Source organism: Triticum aestivum, chromosome 7A, assembly GCF_018294505.1.
Source record: "Triticum aestivum cultivar Chinese Spring chromosome 7A, IWGSC CS RefSeq v2.1, whole genome shotgun sequence".
NCBI lineage: Eukaryota > Viridiplantae > Streptophyta > Magnoliopsida > Poales > Poaceae > Triticum > Triticum aestivum.
In genome coordinates, this window is record NC_057812.1 from 6,015,764 (window position 1) to 6,029,140 (window position 13,377).

A 13,377-nucleotide genomic window follows, 5' to 3' on the forward strand; every position below is an offset into this window, starting at 1 on the left:
TAGATGAGGGTGACGTTCGACAAACGGCTCAGTTGTCCACTGCCTTATCTGATCCCTGGCTCGGTTGGCCTTCTAACGATCTGGTCACGGACCAGAGTTCCTCTGCGCGAATGCCGTCCCACCCATATGTTTTGGGCCCACGAATGCGCTACTGTTTCCTACCGTATTTCACTGCACGTCCAATTTCCCACGCTCCGCGTCAGACGCGTCAGAGCGAATTTCACGGATCCCAAGCGCCGAGCAGACGCCCACGATTTCAGGTGCAGCTGGGCTCGGGCACCAAATCGACGCGTCCTAGAATCTATTGTTACTCAACATGAGAAAGGAAATGTTCTTCACTCCAAAACACTAAGGAAGTTGTCCCTCAAGAAGATTGTTGCTTAAGTCCAAGGCATACAAGGCTTCCGCTTTGCAGAGAGATTCGGGAATATGACCAGTTATTTGATTGGAGATCAGCACCAATGAAATCAAATCCGGAGTCCCAATGTTTGATGGCAAATTTCCAGTTAATGAGTTTTCGGACATGTCCAAGAAGGTAATATTTCTTGGTAAGTTCGGGATTTCACCAGTTAGTGTATTTGAATTGATAAAGAAAAATTGCAGTGACATGAATTCCATGTTTGCCGGCAACCTGCCACTAATTTCATTGTTGGAGATGTGCAGATATGTGACCTTTGCAAATGTAGTGTTGAACCAATCAGGAAGCCTATCAACTATACCTGTGCTTGATAACTCCACCCGGAGAGCATCCACTTGGAACTGAAGCCATGCAGGAAATGAAGGACCTAATTGGCAAGAGGAAAGTTCTACTTCTTCTAAACTGAAGGGTGGTATCCAATCGGGATCAACTGTAATCCTCAAGGAATTCCCACTTAAATCCAGCGACTTTAACTTCGTTAGACTTGCAAAATGTTCTTCAGTGAAATCACCAGTCAAGTTGTTGCCTTCAAGATTCATCATGGTCAAGTTGCCGAGCATGCCGATCTCAGATGGCACAGGTCCACTGAGATTGTTGGAAGAGAGATCAAGTCTGCTTAAACTAGAGAGCAGCCCCACCCCGTGCGGTATGCCTCCATTTAGGTTGTTCACAGAGATATCAAGAACGACTAAGCTGGTCAGGTGTGCTGTCTGATCCGGCATGTTTCCGCTGATATTGTTGTAGCCCAAACGCAACACTTGCAGTTTGTTCAAGGGACACTGTGGCATCCTCCCTATAATATCCTTTATATTTTCAACAATTTGACACCAAGAAAGGTCCAGAATTTTCAGACTGCATAGGTGTTTGAAGCTTGTACTGCTCATCCCTCCCATGTTAGGATTACCTGACAAATCAAGGACTTGGAGGGATGTCATATGTGCCAGTGCATCCGGAGCTTGACCGTACAGTTGAGTGCCGACAAGGTAAAGATGCTGGAGGCCTGTCAAATTCCAAAACCAACCCCTTGCCATTGGGTGTGCAAAGGTGTTGTCGGAGAGATCAAGCCTCTCGAGTTTGGTAAGGTTAATATGTGGGAGTGAATGATTTGCGGTTGAAAGAGAGCAAAACCGAAGGTTGAGGGCCTTCAAAGAAGGAATCATGTTGACAACATAAGGCCAATCAACTATCGTGCTGAGGTTTACTGAATTCATTCCAAGAGACCGCAATTTAGGGATGCGTGCTACCCATGAAATGTCTCTTGAGTACATACGTCCTGTGCCAATTTGGCATGAGAGGTCAAGATGCTGCAAGTTTGAGAGGTTGCCGAGCTGAGGGGGCACTCTGCCAGAAAATGGTATGCCAGAGAGGTTGAGATATCTCAATCTCGTCAAAGAGCCCAAGAACTCCGGCATGCGACCACTTGGGCCCTGGAGGAAATTCATGCTAAGATCAAGGTGCACAAGACGATCCATGGTGAGCAAAGAATTACTTATCTGGCCAACCAAAGCCGTGTCTCCATAGTACCCTCCGGGGAAGATGTTCTCATTGATAGTCTGTGTCTCCGCATGCCGATTACGAAGATCAAGCCTAAGGATATGGCCGGTCCGATTGCTGCACTTGACGCCCCTCCACTGACAGCAGTTCCCTTGGCCTTCCTTGTGCCAAGAGTCAAGGACGCCCAAGAGGTCGCTGGTGATGCCGCGCTTGAAGGACAGCAGGGGGCGTCCCGCTCCCGCGGTATGCAGCTTGCGCCGGCCGGCCCGAGCTGAAGTGCATCGGAGGCCAGCAAGTCGGCAGCAGCTAGGACGCATATGAGCAGGAGTTTGGAAGACTATGGATCCTTCTCCGTGCCGCTGCAAACAGAGTTTCGTGCTAGTTGCAAGCAATTTTGGTCCATGTTTTTACTTAGTCCATGTCCCTGGCTGACTGGCAATCTGACGGCAACCCTGTGAGCAAGCATGCACACACGTTTTTTGGCCAAGTGTACGTCAGAATGGAGAATTTCCACATGCTCCAAGGCCTGAATTCGCCTACGTGTGTGTGACGTGCAGGTTATGCAAGTGAACACCACCACTTGGTTTATATGAGGTGCAGGCTTTTCCTTGCATTTGTGGGCTTATAAATAAGTGAAGATAATTTCAGGGCAGTTTTACTGTTTCTTTTAGTCATTGTTGCTGCAGTCATCCCTGAGAAGTAGGCCAATGAGAATTAATTTCTGCAGGGTTGTACAATGATCTCTCTCAAGCTTCACACCTGGAAACTAGTTCTGAACTTCTCTGTGCTTCCGTTGTCCTTGGCAAACAAAGATGACCAAACAGGCCTGCGCCGACCACGTCCTTCCTTCCATCGCACCACGGTTAGCTGCTCGGCGTTGCGGCGCAAAGTATAGGGAGCTATCAAAGATCGGACTGCAGCTACAGGGCAGGGCTTCAGGGACTGATCGCCGTTTTATTTCTTGTTTTCTGAACCAGTAGCTCTACACTGCACAGAGAGAGAGGCACCGATTCAGTCCACATCTCCCATGTAGTACAACCGTACTGAATTGCAAACAAGCAACGTATCAACTCCAACAAACACTACCTAGTGATATTCAGTTACAATCGAAGATTCATATACAGTGATGAAACACGCATGTCGCAGCCATTCTCGACAGATAAAAAGGCCGTTGATATATAGAAGAAAATATATGGAAGATTAAACCTAGCTAGTAACTGACAACACTGGTGACTTCTTTTCTAAAAAAAGCTAGTAACTGACAACACTGGTGACTTCTATTTGTTCTAACCTGCAATCCCGCACAAACCAAACATGGCGTTCATTGTGGCCCTATGAAAATCTCCTATGAAAATTAGCTGGCGATTTGCCTGTCCCTATGTCTCATTTACTGTACAAAAATGTTGCTTGTATAGATAGGCTCCTTCTTTTTTGGTCATTGATTGATGTGGCTGGTTTATGTCTCCACAATGACAGAAACTTTGGCATCATATATTGTAGTAATAAAAATATGCTCCTTCCATCGTGCCTGGGTTGTTATAATTAGATTGATGTGGCTGGTTTATGTCTCCACAATGACAGAGCTTCTACGTAATAATTAACTTTGACATTGTTCCATAAGAAAAACCAGTATGTTTTGGCGAGCTTAGGTAGTCAGGTACAACATTGTGGGTAGCCCGGGCTTTCTTTCTCAGAACGTTTTGCTGTCCTATTCACGGTTGCTTGTCTTATACTTCCTCCGTAAACAAATATAAGACCGTTTAGATCACTACTTTAGTAATCTGAACGCTCTTGTATTTCTTTACAGAGGGAGTACTATTATTGTTAGTAGCCTTCGCGTCTGCAGAATTCTGCTACCTGTTTTCTTTCTCTGTTTTCAGAGTTGTTGTCGATAACTGTTCAACTAGCACTTGATATATAACATCATCCTCGGGATTGTTACATTTTGCAGTGTCACCTTCTATATTTGTGCCCCTTCTCCAGCTGACTGGAGCTGCGCTGAATGACCATGTACTGAACCAAGGCATCTATCTCCATGGGCCAACCTGCGATGGATCATGCGGCATAGCAGAGAACACGTACAGTCAAGTGCAGAGAAAGTACACGGGCAGAGAAAGCGCAGACAAGTTCAGAGCTGGTTTTCGGCTCAAGCTTGAGAGTGGTAATCACTTCATGCACTCATTCAGAAGAAGAAGTGGCATTGCCGTGATCTCAGTAACGAGAACAGAGCGGAGCTGAAGTTGCATGCCCTGAGCTCCTAGCCTATGGATCATTGCACAACCACAACAGCAAGGAAGGAGTAAAAGCTCTTCCACTGCATATAAAGAGTTATAGACCCAACCTGATTCAAAAATGAACGAATCTATAGGTAAGTGAAATATAATGAAAACTATATATGTGTCCAAACACTTCGAATTATCTTCACTCATATGTGAATCACTGAGCTGAGAAATGGAAGAAAAAGCATGCACCTCTACTAAACCAAGTGGTGCTCTTCACTTATATAACATCCGTGTGCTCTCAGTGGTGCTGTTCCCGATGAGGTGTTTTGGGCAGGTCGGTGAGACGGAGGCTCGTGGGCTGCAGGAGAGTGGACCACAGAAGAGGAGAATTTATTTATTTAGTTTTAGGATGGAAGATGAGAAAAAAAAACCAAGTAGAATTTATAGAAAAAATATATAGGGAGTGGTTATTTAGAGTCTATCAAAGCGGCTGTTGATGTTGCACGGCGAGTAATAGAAAACAAATATAGGTAGAAACGTCAATTAATGGAAATTTTTTGTATCCAAAAATAGTAGAAAGATGTCATGATAAAAAAATGTAGTTAATTGAAACACTCGTTTTGAGAATTTTACTATTCACATCACAAATCAGTACAAAGTAGTTGACCCTTACAAGCACATTGAAACGCAAACACAAAGGACCATGAACACCTAGAGTACCCTAAGACAACCATAACACAAGAAGATCTCCGGAGCCCTGTGTCATCATCCCTGAATCTTGAGAGAAGACCCCTGCAGCAGAAGTATCTGTAACCAGTCACAAGCAGGTCATCATCTTCGACCTCGGTACAATTGCCGCCATGCTGCTTCCTCCTTTCTTGACACCAGCGCTGAGAGGGCATGGACATCAATCCAACATACCTGCAACAGCCGTCGCCATCTTTGGCTTTGAGTGCCGCGAAAAGTGTCTCTTTCGGAAGGAAGAGAACTCGAGTCATCCGACCGGTCCAGCACCGTGGCCGGGCCATCAGCCCGGGCAAAGCAGGATCTCCCACCAGCATCAGCGCAGAGGAAGGAGAAGAACAGCAGCAGCAAATCATACCAACAAGGAAGAAGAAGGGTTTTCGTCTCCCTGCATCCATCGCCCATCTGAGGACCCAAACGGCCAGTGCCGATGGACCTCCAGCCACCATAGCCCGCGACCTCGACGAGATCCGGGGATCCCCAACCCCGCTGGCTCCTAGACGAAGGCAAAAGCCTCGCCTGACCGCGAACGGAGCCCGGAGAAACTTATTCGGACGCGACACCACAGCAACGGCCTCGGCAGCGTCTCCCTCAACCCTAACCCTACCACACACCCACCTAGCGAACATACCCGAGGTTCCCCTCCCTCCCTCCGCCGGAGCGGCCGGCGGAGAGAGAGGGAACCGGCGGCGTCACCGGCGGCGCGCAGGGAACCCTCGTCGCCTCCTAGATCGCCTCGTGCGATCCTAATCTTTCGGGCGGTTCCGTAAAACACTCATTTTCATGCAAGTCCCCCCGTCGTCCTTTTTCCTGACCTCCTCCTCCCGTGTCGTCCCCGCGGGCGACCGGGGGGAAACCCTAGGGCGCCGCCGGCCGGCCCCCCTCCCCTTCGTCTTCCTCCCTCGCCGCCGCCAGTTCGCACCGGCGGGCGAAGCCCATTGGGTGTTGGCGGCGGTGGGGTCTCGTCTCTCCCTGCTTGGGCGGCGGCGATGCAGGGCGCCTTGCTCGGGCGATGGCGCTGATCTTTGGGGGGCGCAGCGGCGTGGTTTCATGGTCCGGCGGCGGGGCTGCTGGCTCGTGGTGGTGGCGTGGAGGGCCTCGCGGTGGTGGTGGGCGCTCTCATGGCGGCGGTGGATCTGACGCGGTGGCGATGCAGGAGGTTGCGGGCGAGCCGGTTTTCGGCCAGATCCGACCGGATCTGTCGCCGGGGACCCGGCTGGTGGCGCAGGGCGGTGGCCGGGGCTCGTCATGGTCGCGGCTTCTGGAGGGGGCGGTGGCGGTTGCCGGCCTGCTCCTCGGATCTGGCCCATGGCCGTCGGTGGGGCCTCTGGGCGGTTCCTCGGGGCCCCGGCGTGGATGTGGGCTGCCACGGCATGGTGGTGGCTCACGGCGGTGGTCGGGGGCGTTTCACGGCGGCGGCCGGACTTCTTCGGCGTTGGCCCGTCGGTGAGTGTCCCCGTCGACCATCGATTCCTCTCCTCGTCGTTCGGGCACTACCTTCATCAAAGGGTTGGCCTTCTCCCGGTTGCGGTCCATCGCTTGTCTCGCGCCCGGCAGCAGGACCGACCTCGTCTCGCGCCTGGTAGAAAGACCGGACTCGTCTCGCGCCCGACAGCAGGACCGACTCGTCTCGCGCCCGACAGCAGGACCGGACTTGTCTCGCGTCCAGCAGCAAGACCGAGCTCGTCTCGCGCCCGGCGGCAGGACGAGCCGATGGAGGCCAGTTTTGGCCGGCCTAGTGGGTCTCGGCGCTGGGGGCTGCTCAGGAGTGCTAAAGGCGGGGCCTTTCCACCCATTTCTTTGGTTGGGGTAGCGATGGGTGGCGGGTGAGGTGGCGTCGAGGTCTTGGATGTCGGGGCGGCGGCCCTGATGGTGGTGATGCGGTGCTCACGGGCAGAGCTCGTGGCTTGGTGCTGTCCGGTGACTATGGTCGTGTGGGCGGCATGGTCGCCGGAGTGTAAGTCCGGTGGCGATGACTTTTGGCCGGGGTGAAAACCTGTTCTTTCTTCGGACAGACCGGCGGCGGCAAAACTCGTTCCCTTCTTGAAGGCGTTGTCGCGGCCATCATTGCCCGTCGTGTTGCTCCAGGGAAACTCTGACCCTCGGGTCGGGCGGTGGCGGCGCTCTGGTGTCATTTCCTTGGAGCCCACGGTTCGTCGTATGCGGTTTCATCTCTTCGCGGTGGCGTGTTCACGGTCGAGGCCCCGACTTCTTTTGTAGTGCTTGGGGTGGTGTCGCTGCGTTCAGCATCTATGTATCTTGTCTTGGGTGTGTGCGTGTGTTGTGGTGGCGTGCGTTTGTACCGGTGTGTTGTTGGTCATTACTTTATATATAAAACGGGGCGGAAGCCTTTTTCGGTAAACACTCGTTTTCAGACAAGCCAGCAAACTTTGAAGGAAAGTATAGTTCACTGGGCTCCTGCAGCTTCATCTAAGCAGAGGATTACCTCGAAGGTGCGTGTATTTCAGGATCGATTTGCCATGCCATCTCCGAAGTTTTCTCTGAAAACCATTTCTGAGCTTTCTCTGTCCATCACAAGGAGTAACTGCAACGAGGAGCAGATGCCGACACTGGATAAGGGAGCCTCTGCACCACGGGGTGGATCGGACGTCGCGGTTAGATGAAAGGGGGTCAATGGTGGGTTGATCGCCGTCTTGTGGTAAGGAAACGCCGGTGCTTTCTTTCGCGCTTCTTTGTGAGTGACGGACCAGCAGTCCACAGGCCATGCCTAAGCCTGAGATATGTTGCTATTCGGTTTACAGAAAGAAGAGGATAGCAGCTACACTAAGCTTGCAAGGATTCAGTTAATTACTGTCAAGCATGGTTCCGTGTTGATTGCAGTTACGGTCTTACGGAGGAGACCACAAGATTTAGTGACCATGGAAACACCCTCCCGACCGGACAACAGACGCTAACTCGCTGACTGACAGTACGACGTGTCAACTGTCAACGGAATAAACAATCAAAGCATATTTGAAATGCAGAGAAAATTGAAATAGTATCAAGTTTGGGTTAAGTCCATAGAAGATCTTGATCATAATGTAATTATTGTGGCAACTAAATATCACACACAGTAAAGACTAAAGAGCAACCAGAAAGGATGACTAATTAATTACTTCACCCGACAATTCACTAAATTTTGGGCTGAACAGAATGAAGAAAGTAGGCATCTGCAAATTCAGTGTCCAAAGAGAAACACAAGGTCAACCTTGCTGAATAAATCATGTTGAGGCAGGGAGCAACGAACAGAGCGGAGGAGTTGGAGAAGCACACCCATCATTACCCATGCCATGCCGTATCCTTAACGGAATCTCTTCATAGGTTTTTTTTGGCAAAATCTATTCTTAAGTGGTGTTGAAAAAATAATCACTTCATAAAACCTAATCCTTACAATTACCGATCTCCCTAGGAATATGGAAGTGTTAGAACCGGCATTCTACTAAAATATTTTTCAAATTTTTTAAAAAACACTCATAAAATTTATTTTTTGTGAACTTCCAAAAAATATTAATTGATTTTAAAAACACTCACGAATTTAAATAATTTACATAATTTAAAAGTTAACAAATATCAGAAAAAAATCATGGATTCTATAACATGTTCACGAGTTTAATACCTTTTCATGATTTTTTAGAAATGGTCGCGAAACTTTGAACAATGTTTGGGGACTAAAAAATGTTTTTAAATTTAAAACATGTTCACGAATACAGAAAAAATCATCACGGATTGTTAAAAAATGTTCACGATTTTGAACAAAACATTTACGAATTTGAAAAAGTTCAATAATTTAAGTTATTATTCCTGACCTTCAAAAACTAATCTTCATTCTGAATATATTGGCTAACTAGAAACAAATATAAAATTGAACATGAAAAAAGTAGAGGAAAGAATAAACAAAAACTGATTGGAACCTTCCCAAAACCGGGAGGACTGGACAACATCGCCAACCCAATAGCATCCAATGGGATCCACATTTGCTCGACAGCCTCTGTGCTATGCACAAATGTTCATTCCCATAATAACCCTTGAGAGGAAAAGGAAATTAATTCCAAAACAAAAGATGAGCGCGGCAAACTGTGCGTTAACTTCTAGTGAATAAAAAAACACTCAATTCCTTGGCACACAACAAAAAAAACACTCAATTCCTTGGCACACACAATAAAAAAACAAAAGATGTTTGCTAACTTATGCCATTAGGATAGTTCATTGTGTTTGGTTTCCTTCCATGCTAACTTATACATCGTGTTTACTACATTGCCTTGTCCTTTTTTTTGGTTCATGTCCATTGCTTGGCCGTCCCCAGGTTTGTGATTAGCCTGGTTTACTTAGAAAAAAAGGAAATAAAATATTTAGCCAGGCAGCCGGATTAGCCTGGTCCAGGCGTTCCTTTTCATGCGCCAGGCGGGCTGCAGCAGCGGAATGGAGATAATTAAGGCCTATGAGCTGTACGGTGTTCTCTTTGAAAATTCTTTAATCACCCAAGTCACATCAGTCAGGCAATGGACATGAACCAAAAAAATGTCTTCCTCTCAGGCTGTATTCAGGCAACATTTTTTTTTCCCAAGCACGATGGTAAGGCCTCTAACCAAACATGCCCTTTGTCTAGCCGGTTGCGAGGTGTAGCAACCGCTCGCCTCAAGGGTAAAAATGTTCGTACATACAAAAAAAAGATCATGTAGCGTGCTTTGTTTTTTAATTCCTTCACACAAATCCATAATTTTTGTTTTTCCGAGGTAGCAGTAATCCATATGACAGACATGGTAAACTACATGGATGCTGACATCACATTTTGTTGCTACCCCACACCTCGGTGGCTGTCACCAGAATCCCATCACCCATCAACCAACATCCCCTTCCCCCGCTCCTCCCTCTTTCTCCGTCGTGCAAACAACTAGTGAGACGGGGCGCCCCCTGCGTGGGAGGCAACACCATCTTCCCTTGATCCGATGCCGAGAGAATAGAACCACGGCGGCACACTGAGTTTCCTCATTGTATTACATTTTTGCATCCTAAAAAATTCAGCTCGATTTGTTTTTGAAACACTTTTTTTAACTCAAAAAAATTTCAGCTCAATTTAAATTTCAGGCTTTGCCCAAAACAGTGCTGTGAGCCCAATAACGCCCAGTAAAGCACAATAACACGGAGTAGGTTAATCTATCTATCTTACAAGCCGTTAATCTGGTGGGACCGAATTATTACGATGTAGATCGACTCATAAATTCTATTGTGAAAAACAATCTCAACGGTATAAGAAAAAACCTAAAAACCCAATCTCAGGTATCCATCTCTCTCTCTCTCACGTCTCTCTCTCTCAATCTCCCACGCCTCCTTAAAAAACAGTAAAAGAAAAAACCTAAAAAACCAATCTCAGGTATCCACCTCTCTCTCACGTCTCTCTCTCTCTCAATCTCTCACGCCTCCTAAGAAAATAAAAAATAATCCCTATCCATCTCTCTCTGGACTCCTCCTCCCTAAACCGCTCATCTCCCAACACCTCACGACTCTTACTCTAAAAACCCCCGCCGTGACTCCTCTTCTTGATCTAGGTTTCAGAAACTTCTCCCCTAAAATCACTACCGATTCCTTTCCTTCCTCTATATCCGAAAAAGCTGCCCCTCGATTCCACACGGCCGCTGTTTTCCCCTACTGTTCTTGCATGACCCCAAGAGCAGATTTGGTCGTGCTCTCCTTTGCTTATCGTAGGTGATGCCGCTGATTGCTTTCGTGGGTGCTTCCCCAATGGTGGCGAGGGCAGGATTCTGCTGCTGATTGCTTTTGTGGGCGAACTCATGCTACACTGCTACGTCGCACGATGCACATGTGCGCAAGAGCAGATTTTTTTATGTTCAGTGTGAATCAACTACATGTGCATATGCGTGATGTTAGCTTAATTTTTTGTGCCTCTGGGCGCTCCCATTAGCTGAGGACTCAAGAAATCAGAAGATCAGGACAGAGACACTTGAGACGGTTATAGGCATCCCACTTCTCGGTGAGACAAACTGACGAGAAAAAAATTTGGTACAGTGGTGAGTGAACTGCTCCCTGATATCTTTTTCGTAAAGTTCTATAATGCACGTATGCATTCTGTACTCTTATAATTACTCTATCCTCTACTAGCAAGTTGAATGTGCTTTAAATTAGATCCCCTATGTTACATAAGAAAACATTAAAATATAGTTCCATTGGCTAAATTCCTTCCTTAGTTATAGTCACGTTCACAGAAAGTTTACCAATAATTTAGGTGATAGTTCAGAACAGTGTCAGTTTAGAGATTGACTAATTATTCATAGTCAACAGTTTGATCTATCTTCACCCATATTAGATCATTGTTTTAGTTCTCTTTTGCAGCAATGATATATTACGCGTCAGATTTGTAGTTTTCTGCAGCTTTTAAGGACAAGTTCTTTCAGATTTTTGAGGTTTATGCAGGTTTTGTCAGACAAGTTAATTCATTCATTCATATAATCTTAGATTCACAATAACTTAAGTCCCTTACCATGTTGGTTTGCTCAAAGGTCAGAGTCACATGTAGTTGTCATCTGTCATGTAAATGACTGGATTCCAAAAAAAAATGATGAGAGCAAAGGAACTAGACTGATTACATGGACTTCAGAAGGTAAAGACAAGCAAGGATTGGGAACCCCACATTGCCACGTAAGTTCCTACTGTTAATATCAGAGAACATTCGCATTGCATCATATACATGCAACAAATTAACTGATGTTATGTCTGTCATAGGCAATGGCTATTACATCGCTGATACTGCACTTCTGGGTGTACGTGTAGCATATGCTTGCATTCATGCAAGCTCTCATGCCTGCCTCTTCTGCAGGTCCCCCTCCTAGCCATAGGCCCGCTGCAATTGTGGCATGGTGCCATGCTTTCTGCACCAAGCCTCTATAGAGTCCAGATAATCTCTGCCCCTTCTGATGGAGTTATCTCGATTAGCAATAATTAAATGCCCTGCCCATCGGATCATCCAGTGACTGACTATTCTTCAAGATTTTCATCTTACGTAAAGCCTCCCAGCCGTTGGGTTATCTCTGCTGCTTGGGTGCCGCCGTGTCCATTGGCAATGATGGAGTACCCTACTATGCTAATCATTGAGTGACTGATTTTTCTTGAAGTGGTCTTTACAAGATTGTTACCTGACATAAATACAAGAAGTTGCTTTAGCTTTGTGCTTGCTTCGTATCCATGGCATTGGTTGGGTTCTAAAATTTGGGAGCTACTTTGATTAGCATCTGGCACCAAAGATACCCGCACACATTAAACTGCTCGACCATCCAGAGGTTTGTGTTACTGCACTATGGTTTGGATATTTAGAATAAATGACATTCTGTTTGCATTACATCTTCAAATAAATTTTTTTTGTTAACTGAATGCAATTAGTTGCAAATTTTATACATGGATAATGAGCAGCTCATGTAATAGAGATTATTCGTGTCTCACTATTTCCATTATAGTATAACTATATATTTTCCTATAGTAGTGCGTTGCATGGCGAATGTTTTTGAGATCTCTAAATATCTCCATTCTCCTGGCTTAGTGGAACCTTTTCTGGCTATCAATGCATTATCTTGGTCCAAACTGCAACCTTAGAATTCTGAAGAGATTAAAATGTCATAATTTTTCATTCTGGTCATATATATAGATCATCAACATCTAAATTGTTTTCTTCTTACGATACTATTTCAGGTCAAATTGGTGCCGATACATTGTGTAACGGTGCGATATGTTTGCTCGATCATGATGTTTTTCTACCAGTATTAGTATTTATAAACACTAGTAGAAAAGGGGGCAACGGTTCAGGCCAGAAAAGGCATTAATCCTGGTTTCGTTACGAACCGGGACTAATGTGAGCATTAGTCCCGGTTCGAGCAGCGAGGGCGTCGGAAAGGCATTACTCCCGGTTGAAATGGGACCTTTAGTCCCGGTTCGTGGCACGAACCGGTACTAAAGGGTGCGATGCCCATTAGTACCGGTTCGTGCCACGAACCGGTACTAATGGTGCAGTTTTCAAATTCCCCCCCCCTGGACCGCCTTTTCAGTTTTAGAAAAAACAAAAGAAAATGATGGAAATGTCATCAAAAAAATAAAATAAAATAAGTTTCCCATGTGATATGTGGTCTAGTTGTTGGGAAAATTTGCAAATGTGAATTTTGACTTTATTTGCAAAATCTCTCTGAAATTTGTAAAAATGGGCATAACTTTTGCATACTAACTCGGATGAAAAAGTTTTTTATATGAAAAATCATCTACTCGAAAAGTTACATCCGAATTTAATCGGGGGAACCCCGTTAAACATTTTCAAAATCCTCAAAAACCTAACAGAAAAAAAGTTACGGGGCTTTTAAGATCTAGAGTGGAATAAATCGAAAAAAATTCAAACAGTGGGCAAACTATGGTCAAACTATGGTCAAACTAATTATTCTAGAATATTAGTGTTACTAAATAATTATTTCAGTTATTTCAATTTTGGTCAAATATGGTCAAACT

General features: G+C 46.0%; 2 pseudogenes; one reads left to right on the forward strand and one right to left on the reverse strand.

Moving 5' to 3' along the window:
- Positions 1-294: 294 nt before the first annotated feature.
- LOC123152733 (receptor-like protein EIX1) lies at positions 295-6,414 on the reverse strand (annotated as a pseudogene).
- A 1,617-nt stretch (positions 6,415-8,031) lies between these two features.
- The window catches only part of LOC123152734 (BTB/POZ and MATH domain-containing protein 2-like), a 12,487-nt pseudogene continuing 7,141 nt past the window's right edge, over positions 8,032-13,377 (forward strand).